This window comes from Glycine soja, chromosome 19 (genome assembly GCF_004193775.1).
Source record: "Glycine soja cultivar W05 chromosome 19, ASM419377v2, whole genome shotgun sequence".
NCBI lineage: Eukaryota > Viridiplantae > Streptophyta > Magnoliopsida > Fabales > Fabaceae > Glycine > Glycine soja.
The window spans coordinates 11,870,664-11,889,521 of NC_041020.1; the positions used below are offsets into that span (position 1 = coordinate 11,870,664).

An 18,858-nucleotide genomic window follows, 5' to 3' on the forward strand; every position below is an offset into this window, starting at 1 on the left:
AATTCCTCCTATCAATCTGCTATCAAGATGACACCATTTGAGGCTCTTTATGGAAGACCACCTCCCAACATGTGCTCCTATGTCTCAGGGTCCACTGTGGTTGCCACACTAGATGAAACACTAGCCCAACGCCATCAGATGTTAGCTGTGATCAAACTTAACCTGCAAAAGGCCCAGTCCCGAATGCGATCACACGCCAACAATGGCAGGATGGACAAAGAATTCGAAGTAGGCACTTGGGTATGGCTGCGTTTGCAACCTTATAGGCAGAATAGTGTGCGTGGTGCCCGCTACTCCAAGTTCACCAAACGTTTCTTTGGTCCTTATCAAATTGTCAAACGTATTGGTACTGTTGCTTATGAACTCTTGCTGCCTCCAGAAGCCCGTATTCACCCCGTTTTCCATGTTTCAAAACTCAAGCAGTTTTTTGGGCAGCCACCGTCGCAAGTACCTCTGTTGGATGACGCTGTTACAGGGACCTTGGTTCCATTACAACCAACACAAATTCTGGACACTCGCAAATTGCAGACAGTTAAGGGCACGATCAGGCAGGTTCTAGTGCGTTGGGAAGGCCTCTCACCAGCTGAGGACACTTGGGAAAACTGGAAGGAATTGCTGAAATCTTATCCTCACTGCAACCTTGAGGACAAGGTCGAATTTGATGGGGAAGGCAGTGATACGGAGGTGCTGATAGAAACTAATGTTGGGCCTGATCAAGTGACAAGAAGCAAAAGCCCAAGACCACAAAGGAAGAGGAAAGCACCATCTTGGGCACGTGATTATGTGGGAATCACAACAACTTTAGAGTAATGAAATATCTGCTGTAATCCTTGGCTTCTAGCTAGTTTGTTACCATCTTTTATGGATCAGGGCACATGCGTCAATTGATCCCATAGGCTAGGACAATAGAGGACTCTTTATATTCCTAGGTTGTAATAATGACAGCAGCAGAAAATTAATAAACTTATCCTTTCTCTCTTATTTTCTGGAGCTGATACTGCTCGAAGGTATCTTTTCTCTCTACCCTAGCCTATCAAATAATGATAAAATTAAAATATATTTTCAATGCGACTGAGCCACTGCTATAAATAATAAAGAAATGAATACATTCAAAGTTGTAACCTGTGCAACCGACAATCTTTAAAATGGAAGTCATTCCAAAAATCTGGTTTCTTAAGTAGGATTCCTAAAGAAGGGATGATCGAGGGCTTGGCAAGCTGTAAGGCGTTTGGTCGGATCATATGTTAATAAGCCATGTAACAAGTCAGTCAAGGAGGACCTTGAAGAGTCCACATTTCGTGATACAATATCCTGCATTAAGAATAATTATGGGTCATTACAATTCACAAAATTAACACACACACACACTGGAGTACACTAATTAATTGAAGATTCAAACCCAGCAATTACTGACAAGACAGTAGGAAACACAACAAACCTTAAGATGACCAAGCTTCTTCACTGCACTAATCCTCTCCCTTGAAACACCTCCTTCAGGCCATTTTAGATGCGATCCACGCTTGAAATATTTTTCTGCACGCTTGCTACATATTGAAGAGCAAATGAATAAAAAAGAAGTTACTACATTTAGTATATTTGGTGATAACTAATCAGCTTTTGGCTTTTTCCCAGTCATTGATTCATAACTTGGAAGGCAGTGACTCTGGTTGTATCTCGAACAAAACTGGAATGGGAAATTTAAAGAACGTTCTATAAATTCACTAATTAAATACTTAGACCTGTGAATCATGTGCTCAGGGATAGGTCCCAAAACTCTTTCCATCATTGCCAAGTGCTCCAAGTTTTCGTGAGTCTGAAACAATGCTTCCCACTGACAAAAGTTTCACATTTAGAACACTAAGACTAGTTGTTCCATATTCAAGCCATGCCTAATACATATTGATAGATATGGAAGACAAATCGAGCATAGTTCAATGAGAATACATCCAACACTCCACAAATCACATGGATATGACCATCCTAGACCTGAAATTATCATTTAAGATGCAGGTGAGAATGCATTAACAAGTACATAATATATGCTATAAACCCAGTAGTCTTTAATTTCATTTAGTCAGACAAGGCTCAATCCCAATAATAACAGAAATAAACAGTCTCTAAAATAGCACCATTACATAAAAAAATAACTAGATTTGGCTCTTCTAATTTTCTTAATATGCCTCATAACATCAACATCAGAAAACAGTCAGAACGAGGAATCTCCTTAAAGACAAACTCCTTAAAGAAAACAATCCCAGTAATAACAGAAATAAACAGTCTCTAAAATGGCACCATTACATAAAAAATAATTAGACTTGCCTCTTCTAATTTTCTTAATATGTGTTGATAAGAAAATGACTTGATTACAAACATCTCTAGTATACTTCAAATCATCTTCCCAGGGGCACTCAGACCAAAAGTTCTCGAAATCTTCCTACAGAAAAACCACGCGTGAGAAAGCAACAGCCACAGTGCCAATGACCTAATTCAATTTTGGATGACAAGAAGGATGGCGTACTTGGAACCATATCTTGAGGTAGAAAGTGGTGCAAGAGTGGCTGGCGGTGTGGAGCATTTGGAGAGCGACTCTGCTAATGACGCCTCCGTTGACAAGAACCACGACTCTGAGCAGCGGGTTCTGCGGCATGGAGCAGCGGAGGTAGCGGTCCAGGTCACCGGAGAGAGGAGGCAAGGTGTGCACGACGGCGGAAGAAGAAGGTCGACAAAAAAGCTTGAAGGTGCGACATCGAGGCCTAGGGTTTAGCGTGTGGAGATTTTGGCATGTGTAGGGAGTTAGTGGCAGAGAAGCCATTGGCCTCCAAATCGAGTTAGTGGCATGTGAAGGTGCAACATCGAAGCCATTGACCGCCATTGGCATGCTGTGGAGTTCGATCTCTCGAAGCCAAGAGACTTTTGGTTTTTGCCTAAAATGAGAAGTGCAATGGACGGAGCTTAGAAGCAAGGACGAAACAGTGGAATGTAGGCCCGAAAAATAAAAATTTAATTTTATTGTTTAATTTGAAATCAAAGACGATCACGAGTAAAAAAACGCCCTCGTAACTGTAAATACATTTATATCAACGACAGTCTCTATATAACCGTTTTTAAAAAGTTCCATTTAATTTTAATAATGCCACTGCTTATTTTTCTACCTTGATTTTTAAAAACCGCCTTAAACTTAATGACGTTGAAATGTGTTTTTTTAGTAGTGAACATAATATTCAAATGGGCTATTATGTGTTTTTGGGCATGGACTGAAGTTGGTAGGGCCCTCAAGTCTCGCAAACTTACTATGTGTTTCATTGGGCCTTATAAAATTCTAAAATGATTCAGCAAAGTTCCCTACCAAATTGCTTTATTCTTGACACTTTTGAAATGTCATAGTGTCTTTCATGTTTATCAGCTCAAACATATGTTCATAATTCTTCACATATGTTCGAGTTGAGCAATATTCATTTAAAAGAATACCTAGAAAATATTATATGAAACAGAATGAATTTAGTGCTAAATGTTAAAGAGATCTAGAGTGAGTTTTGGTTATAGTGATAGATAAAGGATAATGAATTGAGAGTAGGTGTGTTGGTGTGGGAGGGAAACTGCCATAGAGGGGAATGAAACAAATATAGGTACATATATTGAACTGAACTGAAATAATGGAGGCCTAAAGACTGAAATTACAAATAAGATAATCTTCATTTTCAAAATTTTCATAGTCAGCACAATTTGTCTTTTGTTTGCAGCCTTGGTATTGGTTCCTGTGCATGAACCACCCGTTTGATGCACTGTACGTGAGACTTGTGCACACATAAATCCAGCTTCACAATTCATCTCCATCTTCAAAAATCCTCCTACAGATGAAAAAAAATTTTATAAAAAAAAATTATATATATATATATATATATATATATGTTGCAGCATCCTTTGTCATAATTTCAATTATTAGATTATGGAAATATTATTTTCTTTTCTATCCCTCTCTTCTACACACACATCTCATTTCCTTTCCCACAAATGAAGAATCCTTATTCAAATGATAAAATGATATGCAAGCAAGGAAAATAGCCATGACTGATGTCAAACGAAACAAGGAGCATAGCAATACTCGTGAATATTCTCCATTTTATGTATGCAATTTATAACAGATAGCATCACACAGATATATATGTATATATGAATGATTCCATAAATGTACACAAATATAAATAAACTTGCATGTGCACCGAGTCAAGAGAGAGCACAATACCCAGGGAATAAATTTACATTGATAATCTTGTGTGCATATTTGCGCCAGTGATAATCATCATCCATTAATACTGTTGTGTCATTTTCGCATGAACCTTGTCATGTTGTCGTATTGTTCCAGTTTCAATCATCCACGAAAGCAGTTTTTTTTTCCTGTGTTCAGCTTCCTGCTAGCTGACATGGTCATTATTGCACCAGAAAGTGGCTCTTTTTCAGATCATGTGCCACAACCTTCTCAGATTGATTCACCATGGAATAAGAAATTCCCAGCACCTCCTCATATATTTCTTTCTTTATATATCTCCTGGGGCATGTATCCTGAGTTTCGTTCGTCAAATCCACACCATGTATCCTAGTTAAATTTCTTAAACCTCTGGTGCGGTGTTGAAGTCGTGCAATAAGTTTCAACCCTAGAAATATCTTATCCTTGAGACCATTATTTTGAAGTCTTGCAATAAGTTCCAGCCCTAGAATCTTGTCTTTGCAACCATCATTAGGAGGGTTTGAATTTTCACCACCGAATAACACAGGAAACCCTGAACTTTCTTCCATCTCTATCATTGTGTAATTGCCGAAATACACCTCTAGACTCTCTGTGCCATGTAGAACCAGAAGCTAGACCCATCTACCAAAAATCATGAGTTTGGTCTAGTTAGAAAGATTAAGTATTTCAATTCGAGTTTCTAATTGTTCCACACAATCTCAAAATAATGCCAATAAATTCACAACTTAATTTGGATGTTAATAAAATCTGCTACTAGCATATATTTTAAACAAATATGATAGTTTAGCCTTTTAGATTACATACGAGATATTATTAGTATAGCCACACCAATTATGAGAAGAGCAGTTGGAATAAAGATAAAGGATATTGCATGTTTATTCCTGTACCAGAAACACTACCTACTTTTACTACTACTAACAGGGGATGGGAAATAAGGTTTCTTGACAATTATTTTTTGTTGTATATGATAACAAAGAAGGATATCAGCCAACCAAGAGGATTTTAATCTCGTCCAAGGGACCTGTTGGAAAAGATACGTGGGATGCCCCTCTCGACAAGATTTTCTCCACACACATCAGTGAAGACTCAAACCTTTGACCACATGCTTAAGGAATCCATGTCCAGTACCACTTGGATAAACCATTTGTTGGTACCAACAATCATTATGGTGAGTGGCTTGAAAGAAATTGAGTACTGTAACAACTGTGGTTGCTTTGTAAAGTATTAAATGATTTGGAAAAATTGGTGATACTTTTTGTACCTTGTTTACCAAACATGAATTGCCTAACTAATCTACTTCTCTCTCAAAATGTTCCTAAAAAAATCTTATTTGTGTGGGCTCTTCCTTCAACTAACAAAGACATTGGTGTAGATATGCAACAAATCGATTCGTGTGGGTATCCACCATGACTTTTAAGGAGAATACAAATTAATCATGTAATTGTGACTATTAAATAACTCAATTTAGAATAACAAAAGAATTTAAACTTTTACCTTATTTAATTAATCAATGAAATCATGGTCGTTGAAGATGTTTATTGGCCATGGTTACAGCAAAGGGTAAGGCAAAGCATAAAAGAGAGGGCAAACAAATATAAGACATGGTCAACGAATTCCAACCAAGTAGATCTACAACGAAGGCCCATGAATGGGGTTTTGTTTTCTAGCTCATGGATCTAGCACAAACAAAAAGAGCACAAAAAGTTTAGAAAAAGGAAATATGCCAATACGAAAAAAATTATTTATAAAGTGTGATTAGGGTCAGTCTTGGACCTCTGGGTCTAATAGTCTAATTGGTGAGTACAAGAGGAGGTGATGGACTTTATAGTGCAGATTTCTTGCGGTGGAAATAATTAGAGGTGTGAGGGCAATGGTAAGATGTATATGCAGGGTGCATTGGCACAATTACTCATTATAAAGCTTTGAAAGTTATTATGAGGTTTCAGCGAGACTAGCATAGAGAAACACAAGTTGTTCTATTTGATGTTATCAGTGAGACTAGCAGGATTGTGTGTTTTGTAATCCATGTCTTTCCAAAGCAGCCAATGGGGACATCATTATACATTAGTACATTACCCACCTTTTATTTGGTGTACATTCTTTCAATTTTAAATTGTGTCCAGATGTGGATAAGAACAACTAAACTAAGTCATTTAATGCATTGCTTTTATTTAATGTATTTAAATTATTAGTTGTTGATTTGAGATAAAATATTGTATCTTACTAAGAAATTTAATATGTGGATAGCATACAATGTCAGTTTAAAAGTTTTTACATTGTCAGTGATCAATTAAAAATATTCTTTTGCGTGACTTTTAAGGTAATTATCATCAAAGCAAACAAACTTATCATATATATATTTATGATTTGATGACTCTATAAAACATATTTACACTACTGTTAATACATATTTAATTTTCTCTTAGTTCTTACACATGATAAAAAGCAAGAAATACTTTATTACAATTTGAATAAAAAAGATTGTCTTTGCATTTAATAACTATAGATTCTAAAAAATAACCGGGTTTTTGAAAAAATACCCATAGTTACTAATAACCAGGTATATCATATCTGGTTATTTAAAAGTAGTTATATAAATATAACTAGTTTTGTAGTTATAGGTGTCGCAACATGCCCTTTTGCGGGCGAGCGAAGGCGAGGCTCACGGGTGCGCTTTCCAAAGGAGGAAAGATGCGCGGAGTCGCCACCAACGTTTATTTGTGGAAAACATCGGAAAAACCGAAGGAAACCGGTCGAAACGAAAATTCTAAGTTCGGGAGTTGTATTTACGTTTGAGGAAGGTATTAGCACCTCTCACGTTTGTCTCAAAGGACAACAACCTATTTTTTAGAATTGTGAAATTGTGTTATCTTAACTTTTATTTCCTTTTTATTTTTGAGGTCGACAAAAGCGGGGCTCTTGCTCCTACGTACCCTCCATCGAAGAGGAAATCAGACCTACGCAGTTCTTTTTTAAGGGTGAATCACACGATTTCTTTTTACTTGAAAGGTGATCATTTAAAGGTGTTGGACCTTAAAAATGATCCATTAACTTGGTAAGAAAGACTGAGATAATAAACTTTCAAATCCCTTTTTTTAGTGATTTTTTGTGGACGAGCTTGACTTGGCGAATTGATTTTAGCCTTAGTTTCACTTTAGTTATTAGTCAATTCAATTAAAAATGAGAAATCCCAAAGAGAAAACGTCCGATTGATTTTTTTTGGTTTATTTTACTAAAAGATATTTTTTGATTATTATATTATTATTTTACCTCTTTTTGGTTTAACCGTGGTTACAACGTGAATGATCGGTTAGATTTTGTTTTAACAGTGATTAAACGAGATTACAACACAAATGATCGGTTGAAATTCATTTTATCATTTATTAGGCGAGAAAACGGCTTAAATAAACGATTAAAGCACGTTAAAAACGGAAGAAAAGAAAACTGAAAGTACACAAAACAAGAAATGAATTGAAAGTCTCAGATTCGAAAACTTACCCGTTGAAGAATGAAGAACGAATGAAGAACGGTGAAGAACGACGAAGAACGATGAAGAATTTCCACAGAATCGCTTACGGAAGCGTTACGGAAGCACTTCGATTCGATTTTTCTTCACGAAAACGTGTTTTTTGCCCAAAATAGCCGAAATGCATAGCCAAAGGGGTCTTGAACATTTTGAAACAGCTCCCCCCTCCCCTATTTATAGGAAAAAAGGGACGTGCTTGCTGCCCATAGACTTAATGAAGAAGATTTCTAAGCGCACCCGAATTACTAAGTTCACCACCCTTTTCATATTTTACGGAAAAGTTACGAAAGCCTTACGGAAGTGTTTCGAATTTGATTTTCATCTTTTTTTTCCTTCCCTTTCACCAATGTTAAGTGGAATATGCTTACCCAAGTTTTTCGGAAATTTTACGGAAGCATTACGGAAGCCACAGAAGCCTCGGAAACCATTTTTCAAAAACGTGAAGGAGCTTGCCGCCCAATTGCTTCCTCCTTAAGCAACCCAACTTCCAAAGTGTTCTAGAAGCGCCTAGATTTGAATTGCTATTTACACCCCTATCTTGATAAGTTCACCCCACCTTCTTTCGTAATTCACGGAAAAGTTATGGAAGCCTTACGGAAGCATATATGACTTAACTTTCATCTTTTTTCTCTTCCCTTTCACCAATGTTAAGTGGAATATGCTTACCCAAGGTTTTCGGAAATTTTACGGAAGTATTACGGAAGCCGCGGAAGCCCCGGAAACCATTTTTCAAAAACGTGGAAGAGCTTGCCGCCCAATTGCTTCCTCCTTAAGCAACCCAACTTCCAAAATGTTCCAGAAGGGCCTAGATTTGAATTGCTATTTACACCCCTATCTTGATAAGTTCACCCCCCTTTACCTTTTTTGGTGATTCTTTTTCCTTAACGTTACGAAACTTTACGAATTTCGTAACGATACTTATTTTCTTTCCATAAGGTTACGGATCCTTACGGATCATGTATTTACTCTTTTTTAGCTTTCGAAGAAGTTACGGAAACTTACGGATTGCGTAACAACACCTCCTTTTGGTTTCCGCCACATTACTGAATTTCACGGATCGCGTAAGCCTGCTTCCTTTTGATTTCCGGCATGTCTCAGGACTTCACATATTGTGAAACAAAGGATGCCAAGTATCTCAAAGCGGCCGATCAAAGGTTGCATATTATCAAGTAATAATCCCCGGACGAAATTAGGTTATGACAGTTGCCCCTCTTTACTTACCTTTTATCGGAGATAAGAGGAAAACAAAGATAAGACACTGATTTCGTCCGTCTTGCCCTTTCCGTGACTAGTCTATGACGACTCTCATCTCAACTCCTTCTTTTTCTGCACAACACAAAACAAAATACAAACAACAACAAAAACAACAATATCATAATATACATATACACGTTTGGCAAAGGAATCATGGGGCTCCGAAAAAAGGCGAGAATGGAGGATTGCACTAAAGGGTCCTCACTAGTCAATCATGAAGCATGGCTCCAAACTCTTTGGTGGAGGATGCATGAACAAAAATGCAATTCATGGGGCTCCGAAAAAAAGGCGAGAATGGAGGATTGCACTAGAGGGTCCTCACTAGTCAATCACTACGCATGGCTCCAAACTCTTTGGTGGAGGATGCATGAACGAAAACGCAATTCATGGGGCTCCGAAAAAAAGGCGAGGATGGAGGATTGCACTAGAGGGTCCTCACTAGTCAATCACTACGCATGGCTCCAAACTCGTGGGTGGAGGATGCATGAACGAAAACGCAATTCATGGGGCTCCGAAAAAAAGGTGAGAATGGAGGATTGCACTAGAGGGTCCTCACTAGTCAATCATGAAGCATGGCTCCAAACTCTTTGGTGGAGGATGCATGAACGAAAACGCAATTCATGGGGCTCCGAAAAAATGGCGAGGATGGAGGATTGCACTAGAGGGTCCTCACTAGTCAATCATTAAGCATAACTCCAAACTGTTTGGGTGGAGGATGCATGAACGAAAACGCAATTCATGGGGCTCCGAAAAAAAGGCGAGGATGGAGGATTGCACTAGAGGGTCCCCACTAGTCAATCATGAAGCATAGCTCCAAACTCTTTGGGTGGAGGATGCATGAACGAAAACACAATTCTTGGGGCTCCGAAAAAAAAGGCGAGAATGGAGGATTGCACTAGAGGGTCCTTACTAGTCAATCATGAAGCATAGCTCCAAACTCTTTGAGTGGAGGAATGCATGAACGAAAACGCAATTCATGGGGCTCCAAAAAAAAGGCGAGGGTGGAGAATTGCACTAAGCAATCACTACGCATGGCTCCAAACTCGTGGGTGGAGGATGCATGAACGAAAATGCAATTCATGGGGCTCCAAAAAAAAGGCGAGGATGGATAATTGCACTAAGCAATCACTACGCATGGCTCCAAACTCATGGGTGGAGGATGCATGAATGAAAACGCAATTCATGGGGCTCCGAAAAAAAGGCGAGGATGGAGGATTGCACTAGAGGGTCCTCACTAGTCAATCACTACGCATGGCTCCAAACTCGTGGGTGGAGGATGCATGAACGAAAACGCAATTCATGGGGCTCCGAAAAAAAGGTGAGAATGGAGGATTGCACTAGAGGGTCCTCACTAGTCAACCATGAAGCATGGCTCCAAACTCTTTGGTGAAGGATGCATGAACGAAAACGCAATTCATGGGGCTCCGAAAAAATGGCGAGGATGGAGGATTGCACTAGAGGGTCCTCACTAGTCAATCATTAAGCATAGCTCCAAACTGTTTGGGTGGAGGATGCATGAACGAAAACGCAATTCATGGGGCTCCAAAAAAAAGGTGAGGATGGAGGATTGCACTAGAGGGTCCTCACTAGTCAATCGTGAAGCATAGCTCCAAACTCTTTGGGTGGAGGATGCATGAACGAAAACACAATTCTTGGGGCTCCGAAAAAAAGGCGAGAATGGAGGATTGCACTAGAGGGTCCTTACTAGTCAATCATGAAGCATAGCTCCAAACTCTTTGAGTGGAGGAATGCATGAACGAAAACGCAATTCATGGGGCTCCGAAAAAAAGGCGAGGGTGGAAAATTGCACTAAGCAATCACTACGCATGGCTCCAAACTCGTGGGTGGAGGATGCATGAACAAAAATGCAATTCATGGGGCTCCGAAAAAAAGGCGAGGATGGATAATTGCACTAAGCAATCACTATGCATGGCTCCAAACTCATGGGTGGAGGATGCATGAATGAGAACGCAATTCATGGGGCTCCGAAAAAAAGTCGAGGATGGAGAATTGCACTAAGCAGTCACTACGCATGGCTCCAAACTCGTGGGTGGAGGATGCATGAACGAAAATGCAATACATGGGGCTCCGAAAAAAAGGCGACAGGACTGAACGGTCCACCGGTTTTTTTCTCTTTCACCTAAAAAGGGCAAACATGCTTTTTGCAAAGAAAAATAAATCATTCGCGAGAGCACCATATCTTAGAGAAACAATATACTCATGCCAAGGGTAATCTTCCTTGTAACCGAAAATGAAGGGCAGGATGTCAACATTTAGCTTTTAAATGAACATTCAGGGGAAACATCGGGCTAAGCTGAAAATAAATCACTCATAGTGTATAAAACTCACACATGCAAGTGTTTCACCCTATTCTCAAACCATAACTGCACCATGACTTTATTTTGCACACGATTTCCTATCGAATCAAAGATCAAACGTACGATCACAGACCAATAGGATTTTCTCGAGGGTAGTGTTTTTGGAGAGGAAGCTGGGTGTTTCGGTCTTTTCCTCTTATGTGGGGCGGGATATCGCCAGTCGAGAATGACTTTGAATGGCAATTCGAAAGGAAGAGACACCAAAAATGGGTTTTCCTTTGCCGGCGGTCACTTATCTTGTCGAAAATTTATCTGGTCTGAAGGTTCTCTATTCTCTTTCTTGCATTAATTGGGAATTACTCTGTTTTCCTCCGATTTTCCATTTTTATTTCCCTTCGATCTTCGATCGGGAATCCTTCTTTTTCTTTCTTTTTCATTGTTCTTTTCTTTATTTTCATCTTTTTCTTTTCTTTCTTTCTATTTTCTCCTTCTCCATTCCTTTCTTTTGGAAATCTGGTTTTAGCATTCTATTCTCCCTCCCTTGAAGAGATTCCGCTATCCTTTGCTTCGGGGGAAAGGATGGGGATTTCTTTTGATAGGCCAAGGTTCAAAAGATTCTAAGGTTGCGTCTCAATGGGGGTTTTTATCATGGGAGCCCGATCTTGATATCGGGGGCAAAACAAATTTGGGTGTCAAGGTGTCGGTCTCGGGCCGAACTTCCATATTATTCCACAAGGCACGCGTGACAATGATGATTTGAAAACAACGTGCAAAATTGGTCATGGCTACAGCCAGGTGGACACTCAAGCATTCCATTTATGGCCTTATGATACTACGGTTGGGAATTTACACAAACAGACCCAATGTTTCCAAATTATGTTCTCCCATCAGTTCAATGAATTCATCCATTCTTATTTCGGTTATTTCGGAAAATAAACTCTTAGCATCAATCCCTTGTTTCCAGAAGATATGTTTGCTCTTTTACGAATGATTTATGCTTCTTAACTATAACATATCGACCTTCGAGGTCTTCCTTTCTTTTTCCTTTTTGTTTCATTTTTATATATTCACAAAATTATACACCTATGGTCCTCTATGAAGAAATCTTTCTTTGTATATCTACACTCTTATACATGACAAACTTTTTCTTTATACGCATTGGAACTCTCTCTCTTTACGTCACACGGTCAAACCCTATTTACATTCAAAGATCTTTTTCGTTTTTCTCCAACGCACACCTATGGTTCATACAAAAGTTTCTTTATATACACTCGTTGTTCACACACACAAGAATTTCTCTACACGTATTTTTTTATTAAAACCCTTCTATGCACATTTTCCTTTTTCTTTATATACACAGACATTTTATTCACAACACTTCTTTCTTTTCATTATGATTTTTGGTTCATTTTATTATTTTGGACGATGTTCCTAAAAATGAAAAATTCTACACGATTCCGGAACTTCAACAAACACTATTGACAACAATGAAGTAAATACTAACGTAACAGTTCAAATGACATGTATGCACAAAACAAAAGTCAATCAAAACAAAACAAACATTAGTCCCCCAGTTTAAAAAAATGAGATAGCATACAAATGATAAATGATGGAACATACGAATTTGGGGATCCCACGGTCATGTGGCTCCGCATGCCCCCGGACTCTCGGGTCATGGTAACAAAAGGTGGGGTGGTCGACAAAAGCAGGGCTTTTGCTTCTACGTATCCTCAATTTGTGATGAGGAACTCAGACCTACGTAGTTCTTGCTACTGTGAGACTAAAAATAGTCTCGGTGTTTTCTTCACTAAAATGCGAACATGCTTTAGTAAAGAGACAAAACTTCTAACTGATCAGAGCAACATATGCTTTTTGGATGAAAAAAAATGTGTCTATCGGGGAAGGAGAGTATGCTGATGAAATTTTCTCATAACCGTAAATGAGATTTTGGATGTTAGCATTTCGTTTCTAAATGACCATTTAGAGGAAGCACTGGGTTCAACAAAAATAGAAGAAAATCACTCAAAGTGTATCAATCTCACACATGTAAGTGTTTTATCCTAATTCCAAACCATAGATATGTCATGACTTGATTTTGCAAATCATTTCCTATCAAATCAAAGATTACATGCATGATCATGGATCAATAGGACTTTTTTCGGGAATGGGTTTTAGGTGGGGAATTTTGGCTTTGAGTGTTTTTGCCTTTTCCTTTCTGTTTTTGTTTAGTGCGTGGCGAGAAAGTCGCTAGCGCACAGGATTTTGTCGGCAATCAGAGGGAGAGGACCACTTTAGGTTGTGGTTTCCTTTTTCTTGTTCACTTGGTGACAATTCTGCATTATTTAGATATTGTCTGGCCTAAAGACCTTTCTGGATGTTTCTTTAGTTTTCTCCCGATCCTTGATCGGGAATTTTCTTTCCTTTTTTTTTTTTTTTTGCTTTCTCCCCTTCTTTGATTGGGAATTTTCTCTTTTTCTTCTTTTTTTTTTGTTTTCTTCCGAGGGCGAGGATTGACATTCTCACCCTGGGTCAAGGTTTATGATAAGTTGGGATTTTGGCTCAAGGCTTGTAGAACGGCTGGTCATGATATATGTCAAGGTTTGGCCAGCGGCTCGGGGATAAAAGGGATGTCCTACATTATTTCCATGATACACATGCAACAATGATGATTAGGAAATTTTATGCAAAACTGGTCATGCATGCACCCATGTGGACACTCAAGCATCAAGTTTTTATGGTCATGTGACACTAGGGCTCAGGATTCATTTTCCCTATTTTAAGTCAGCCCAGTATTTCCAAAATATGTTCTTTTATCAAATCATGCATTCATCCGAGTCCATTTTGGGCATTCGGAAAATTTTCACAGCATTCACTCTTCAGGTGTGTACACACATTTTTTTCAAAAACTGGTTAAGATCAGTAAAATCTTTCAAAGAAAAGTTGGAAATTATCTCTTTTCAAAAGCATGTTGTTTTTTAGCTAGACAACCTTTTATTATTATTTTTTTATTTTCTATTTTTTTTTCTTCCTTCTTATTCTTTTCTTGCTCGCTCTCTTTGCTCTTTTTTTTTCCTGAAAAGAATAACTAAATGATGAAAATACTCTTGAACTTTCTAACAGACACACTGTGAGTGGGTTGCAATATATTCATAATTATCTCCACACAAACTTGCATAAAGATAAACCATATTGTTGTTTGAGCTAGGAACTTTGAATTAGTATGAAACTTTAGATTCTAAGTTAGAGGAAACTTATCCTAGTACTAACCCTTTGTTTTATTATGTTTGTCTCAGGAAAAAAATTCATTTGGAACTAACCAATCAGAAATATGTAAGAACTCTGGCAAATCTTCAGTTAAGTTTTATTAAAGTCTATGTTTTGCTTAATAGTGCATGATTTCTTTATTTTTTCTTTACAGTAGTTGGCTTTGGGTTGTCGGCAATTCAATTATTGTTTACAATATTGGCTTATGATGGTCTTCTTTGATGATGTACCAGAAAGTTGCAAGTTCCTTGCATCAGAGTTTTCTACATGCATGAAAACAAAGAGGGGAGGACACCGCAAACTTTTCACAAGTTTTTGGAGGCCAGGAGTGGACAGAATCTGCACTACTGTTTTATGAAAAGTTTGGTGACTTCTGTAAAAAAATAAAATGTCGGGTTCCTATTTTTCTGATGGCAATGATGTGGAAATCTGACTTATGTTTTCTTGTCTTGCTACTCTTCTTGTTCTGTTGATGACATACTTTTGTTAAAGGATGAAAAATTGTTCTTAATAATAGTCAACTCTACTTTTATCTGAGTGGATATAACAAGAAATTATGGAATTATAATTGTCTAGTTGGTTCGTCAAAGAAAAATGATGTACATCTATAACTTTTTTTTAGGGTGATCGATGCCCTTTCATTCAATGCATCAACTTTGTCTGATTGGAATATAAGTATATCAATCTGCAATGCAAGGCAACGGGGAACTTATGTCAATGACGTTGGTGACCAATGAATATTATACCCTGAAATCGATCATAAAAGTCAAAAGTTATGCCTTATCAAATGAAGCAATGGAAACATGATTCCATTTTAAAAGTATACAATGGAAATCAATAAATGCTTCCATTGCATTTATTCAGGGTGGAAAAAAAATACAACGGAATGTTGTTTCCGTTGCATATATTTGGGGTGGAAAAAATTAAAATAGAAGGAAAATATGGTTTAGTTGTATAGTTTTAGAAAAAAAATCTTGTTATTGTTATTGGATCTTGATTAGTCATTAGTGATATACTTGGGCCTTAATGGACCTTGGTCAATCATCATGGCTTATACTTAGGCTTTGTTGGATCTTGGTCAATCATTAGTGTTATACTTGGGCCTTGGTCAGTCATTAGTAGTATACATAGGCCATGGTCAATCATCAGGGTTACACTTGGGCATTATTGGACATTCATTAATCATAAGTGCCATTGTTGGGCCTTGACTAATCATAAGGGCTACACTTGTGCTTTATTGGGCCTTGATTAGTCATTAATGATATACTTGGGCCTTGGTTTGTCATTAGCGTTATATTTGGGTCTTATTGGGCCTTAGTCAGTCATTAGTGGTATACTTGGGCCTTAATTGACCTTGGCCAATCATCAGTGTTACACTTGACCCTTGTTGGACCTTCATTAATCATAAGTGTTATTGTTGGGCCTTGATTAATCATAAATGTTATAGTTGGGCCTTCATTAGTCATTAATGATATACTTAGGCCTTGGCTAGTCATTAACATTATATTTGGGTCTTATTAGGCCTTTGATCAGTCATCAGTGGTATACTTGGGTCTTGGTCAATCATTAGGGTTACACTTGGGCCTTATTGGACCTTCATCAATCATAAGTGTTACACTTGAGCCCTTTTGGGCTTTGATTAATCATAAATGTTACACTTGGCAGTCTTTAGTGATATACTTAGGCCTTGGTCAGTCATTAGTGTTATATTTGGGTCTTGGTTAGTCGTTAGTCGTATACTTGAGCATTAATAAGCCTTGACTAGTCATTAGTGGTATACTTGGGCCTTGGTTATACTTGGGACATATTGGGACTTGCTTAATCATCAATCGGTATGCAACTACGATGTTTTGTTAACTAATGACCAAAATAAATTCAGTCATTATTCGTAAGTATTAATGACTGAATTAGAAACAGTCGCTAATCCAATTAACGTAATAGTTGCCTAATCAATCTCCAGGTTTTCTAGAATACATTTTAAACAATATTGCAATTGGATTAGCAACTATGCGGGTTGCTACCAAAACATTGATCGCCAATACAATCACTGATTTGGGCAAATAACAAATGATATTTTTAGTCTCTATTGGTCACCCACTTTTGTTGGTTGCTCATTTTGGTTTCTATTCATCATTTTCTAGGAGTGAATTATGATTAGTAGAATCCTTCATATGATTGTGAAATAGAACTGGATGTAGCTCAGATTAAGTGAACCAATATAAAATTGAGTGTTTTGCCTTATCTCTTAAGGTATTTAAATTGTATTATCTTGTGCATATCCTAACACACTTAGACACACAAGTTTGTGTTAGAGATAGGGAGAGCTACATGAAGATAAAGCTTTCAAGCTTGAAGAAATTTTTCCTTTTTACATGCCCAACTCATTAACTGACATTTGTATTGATTGTTGTATCTTAGTCTTTATCTTTCCATATGTACATCATGCATCATAATGTAGAGGTAGGGAGATTGTTTCTAGAGTTAGAAACTTGTTCAATGCATTAAACTCTCTGTTTTAATTGATTACCAAGATATTCATAATCGATTGCACAAGTCTTTTGAGAAGCTTGCAGAGAGATCCTTGTTTTGGTTTAATCAATTACCAGCTATTTATAATCGATTACTTAGTTCAGTTGATACAATGTCTAGTTTTCATGAGTCTCTGCTTTAATCAATTACCAGGTGATCGTAATCGATTACTTTGTTCTTGGAAGTGTTCCCAGAAGTGATCAAGGTTTCACGAAGAACATTTTAATCGATTGAAATGATAATCTAATTGATTACTTCTTTGAAATAATCGATTACATTAGAAATTTAATCGATTACAAGTAGTTATAACTGTTTTCTCTATAAATAGTCACCTTGTGTTCTCACTTTCAACGAATGAGAATAAGTGTTTTAGAATGAGTTTGTGTGACTCACAGATTCTAGTATTGATTTTTGAAGTGTTGAAGGTAAGAGTGAGTCGTTAACATCTTGTGAGATCAATAAGAGATCCATTTAATCAAGCATTGGTTCTTGCATTTGAATGACCAGGTTGTGTCTCTCCTTGACTTAAGTTTTCATATGTTTTTACATGTTGTTTAGCATATGCATGAGTATCTGAAAGATGCTAGAATAAGAATTTCTAGTTTGGGCTAAGGGTAGGTGTCTCTTAGGCTCTTATTCAAAAAGGACCCTAGGGTTGGGTACCTTAGTCTCTTTTTCTAGGTAGGAACTAAGATTAATTGTGATTGCTTGTAAGAAATCAAAGTGCATGGTGGAAATATAATTCAGATTGAATTAGATAACTGAAGTAGCTTCTCTAGAGATATAGAACCAGTATAAAAATTAGTGCACTTCTTCTCTTGATCTTATCTTTCTCTCATTGTATTCTTGATCAATTTGTTGACTTTAAAGAAACTTCTTTTTCAAAAGAACTTTAACAATAGGATTTTGTGTAAGGGTGATTGATTACATGTTGATTTTTGTGAAAACTTTGTTTTTGATACGATCCTTGGTATCAAAAGTCTTTTTAAAACTTTGATTTTAAGTTTGATTTGATTTCAAAACCAATTTACCCCTCACCCCCTCTTGGTTTGTGAGTTCCATCATTTTTTTCAGTTTGCATTTGGAGTATACCTTTGTGATAATATCTTTTTTATAGAATTGGACAGTAGTGAATTTTTTTTAACAAATTTGTTTTTCTGTTCATTGAATAATACACTTGAAACTTAGTTCTTGACATTTTTTCTTGAGAAAATCACACCCCTTGCGATTTTTTTTTATTTTTATCTAACACACTATTTAACCCCCTGCCTTCTAGTGCGATATATGTTATTTCAAAAGAGTGTGAAGACTCACCACAACAAACCCTTAGTCTGAGACCAAGAACACGAGCAAGAACCTGCAACAACAAGATTAGGTCCAAAGAGCATGAAGATTGAAGAGGATAGATCATTTGCAAGGAATGAAGACTCACTATAGCGAGAATTGTCCTCACTATTCCGAGATGCTGATGTGGTAGAAAAAATAACAACTTTCATTAAAGGAGCCTTTGTAACAAAATTTTGTAAGCCCCGGGATGGCACCCAATAGTTATTGTCTTGTCTAAAGGAAGTCAAATCCTGTGATCAAGCCTTTGAGTTATCTTGTTTTGGTTTCGCAAAGCAAGTCACAATCAAATCAATTAATAGACTTTTCAAGCATTCTATGAGTTAAGGAGGTGACACAAAGTGAATTGGTGTCCCTAAGGAAGCCCTAAACCTGAA

The 18,858-nt window shown here is 37.4% G+C and overlaps 1 long non-coding RNA gene across 1 annotated transcript; it reads right to left on the reverse strand.

Annotated features, from left to right (window-relative positions):
* Positions 1–1,085: 1,085 nt before the first annotated feature.
* On the reverse strand, positions 1,086–1,537 carry LOC114398319. Its single transcript, XR_003663575.1, has 2 exons — positions 1,439–1,537; positions 1,086–1,311 (listed from the first exon to the last, which is right to left on the reverse strand). It is a non-coding gene; the product is annotated as an uncharacterized LOC114398319 (long non-coding RNA).
* Positions 1,538–18,858: the final 17,321 nt, after the last annotated feature.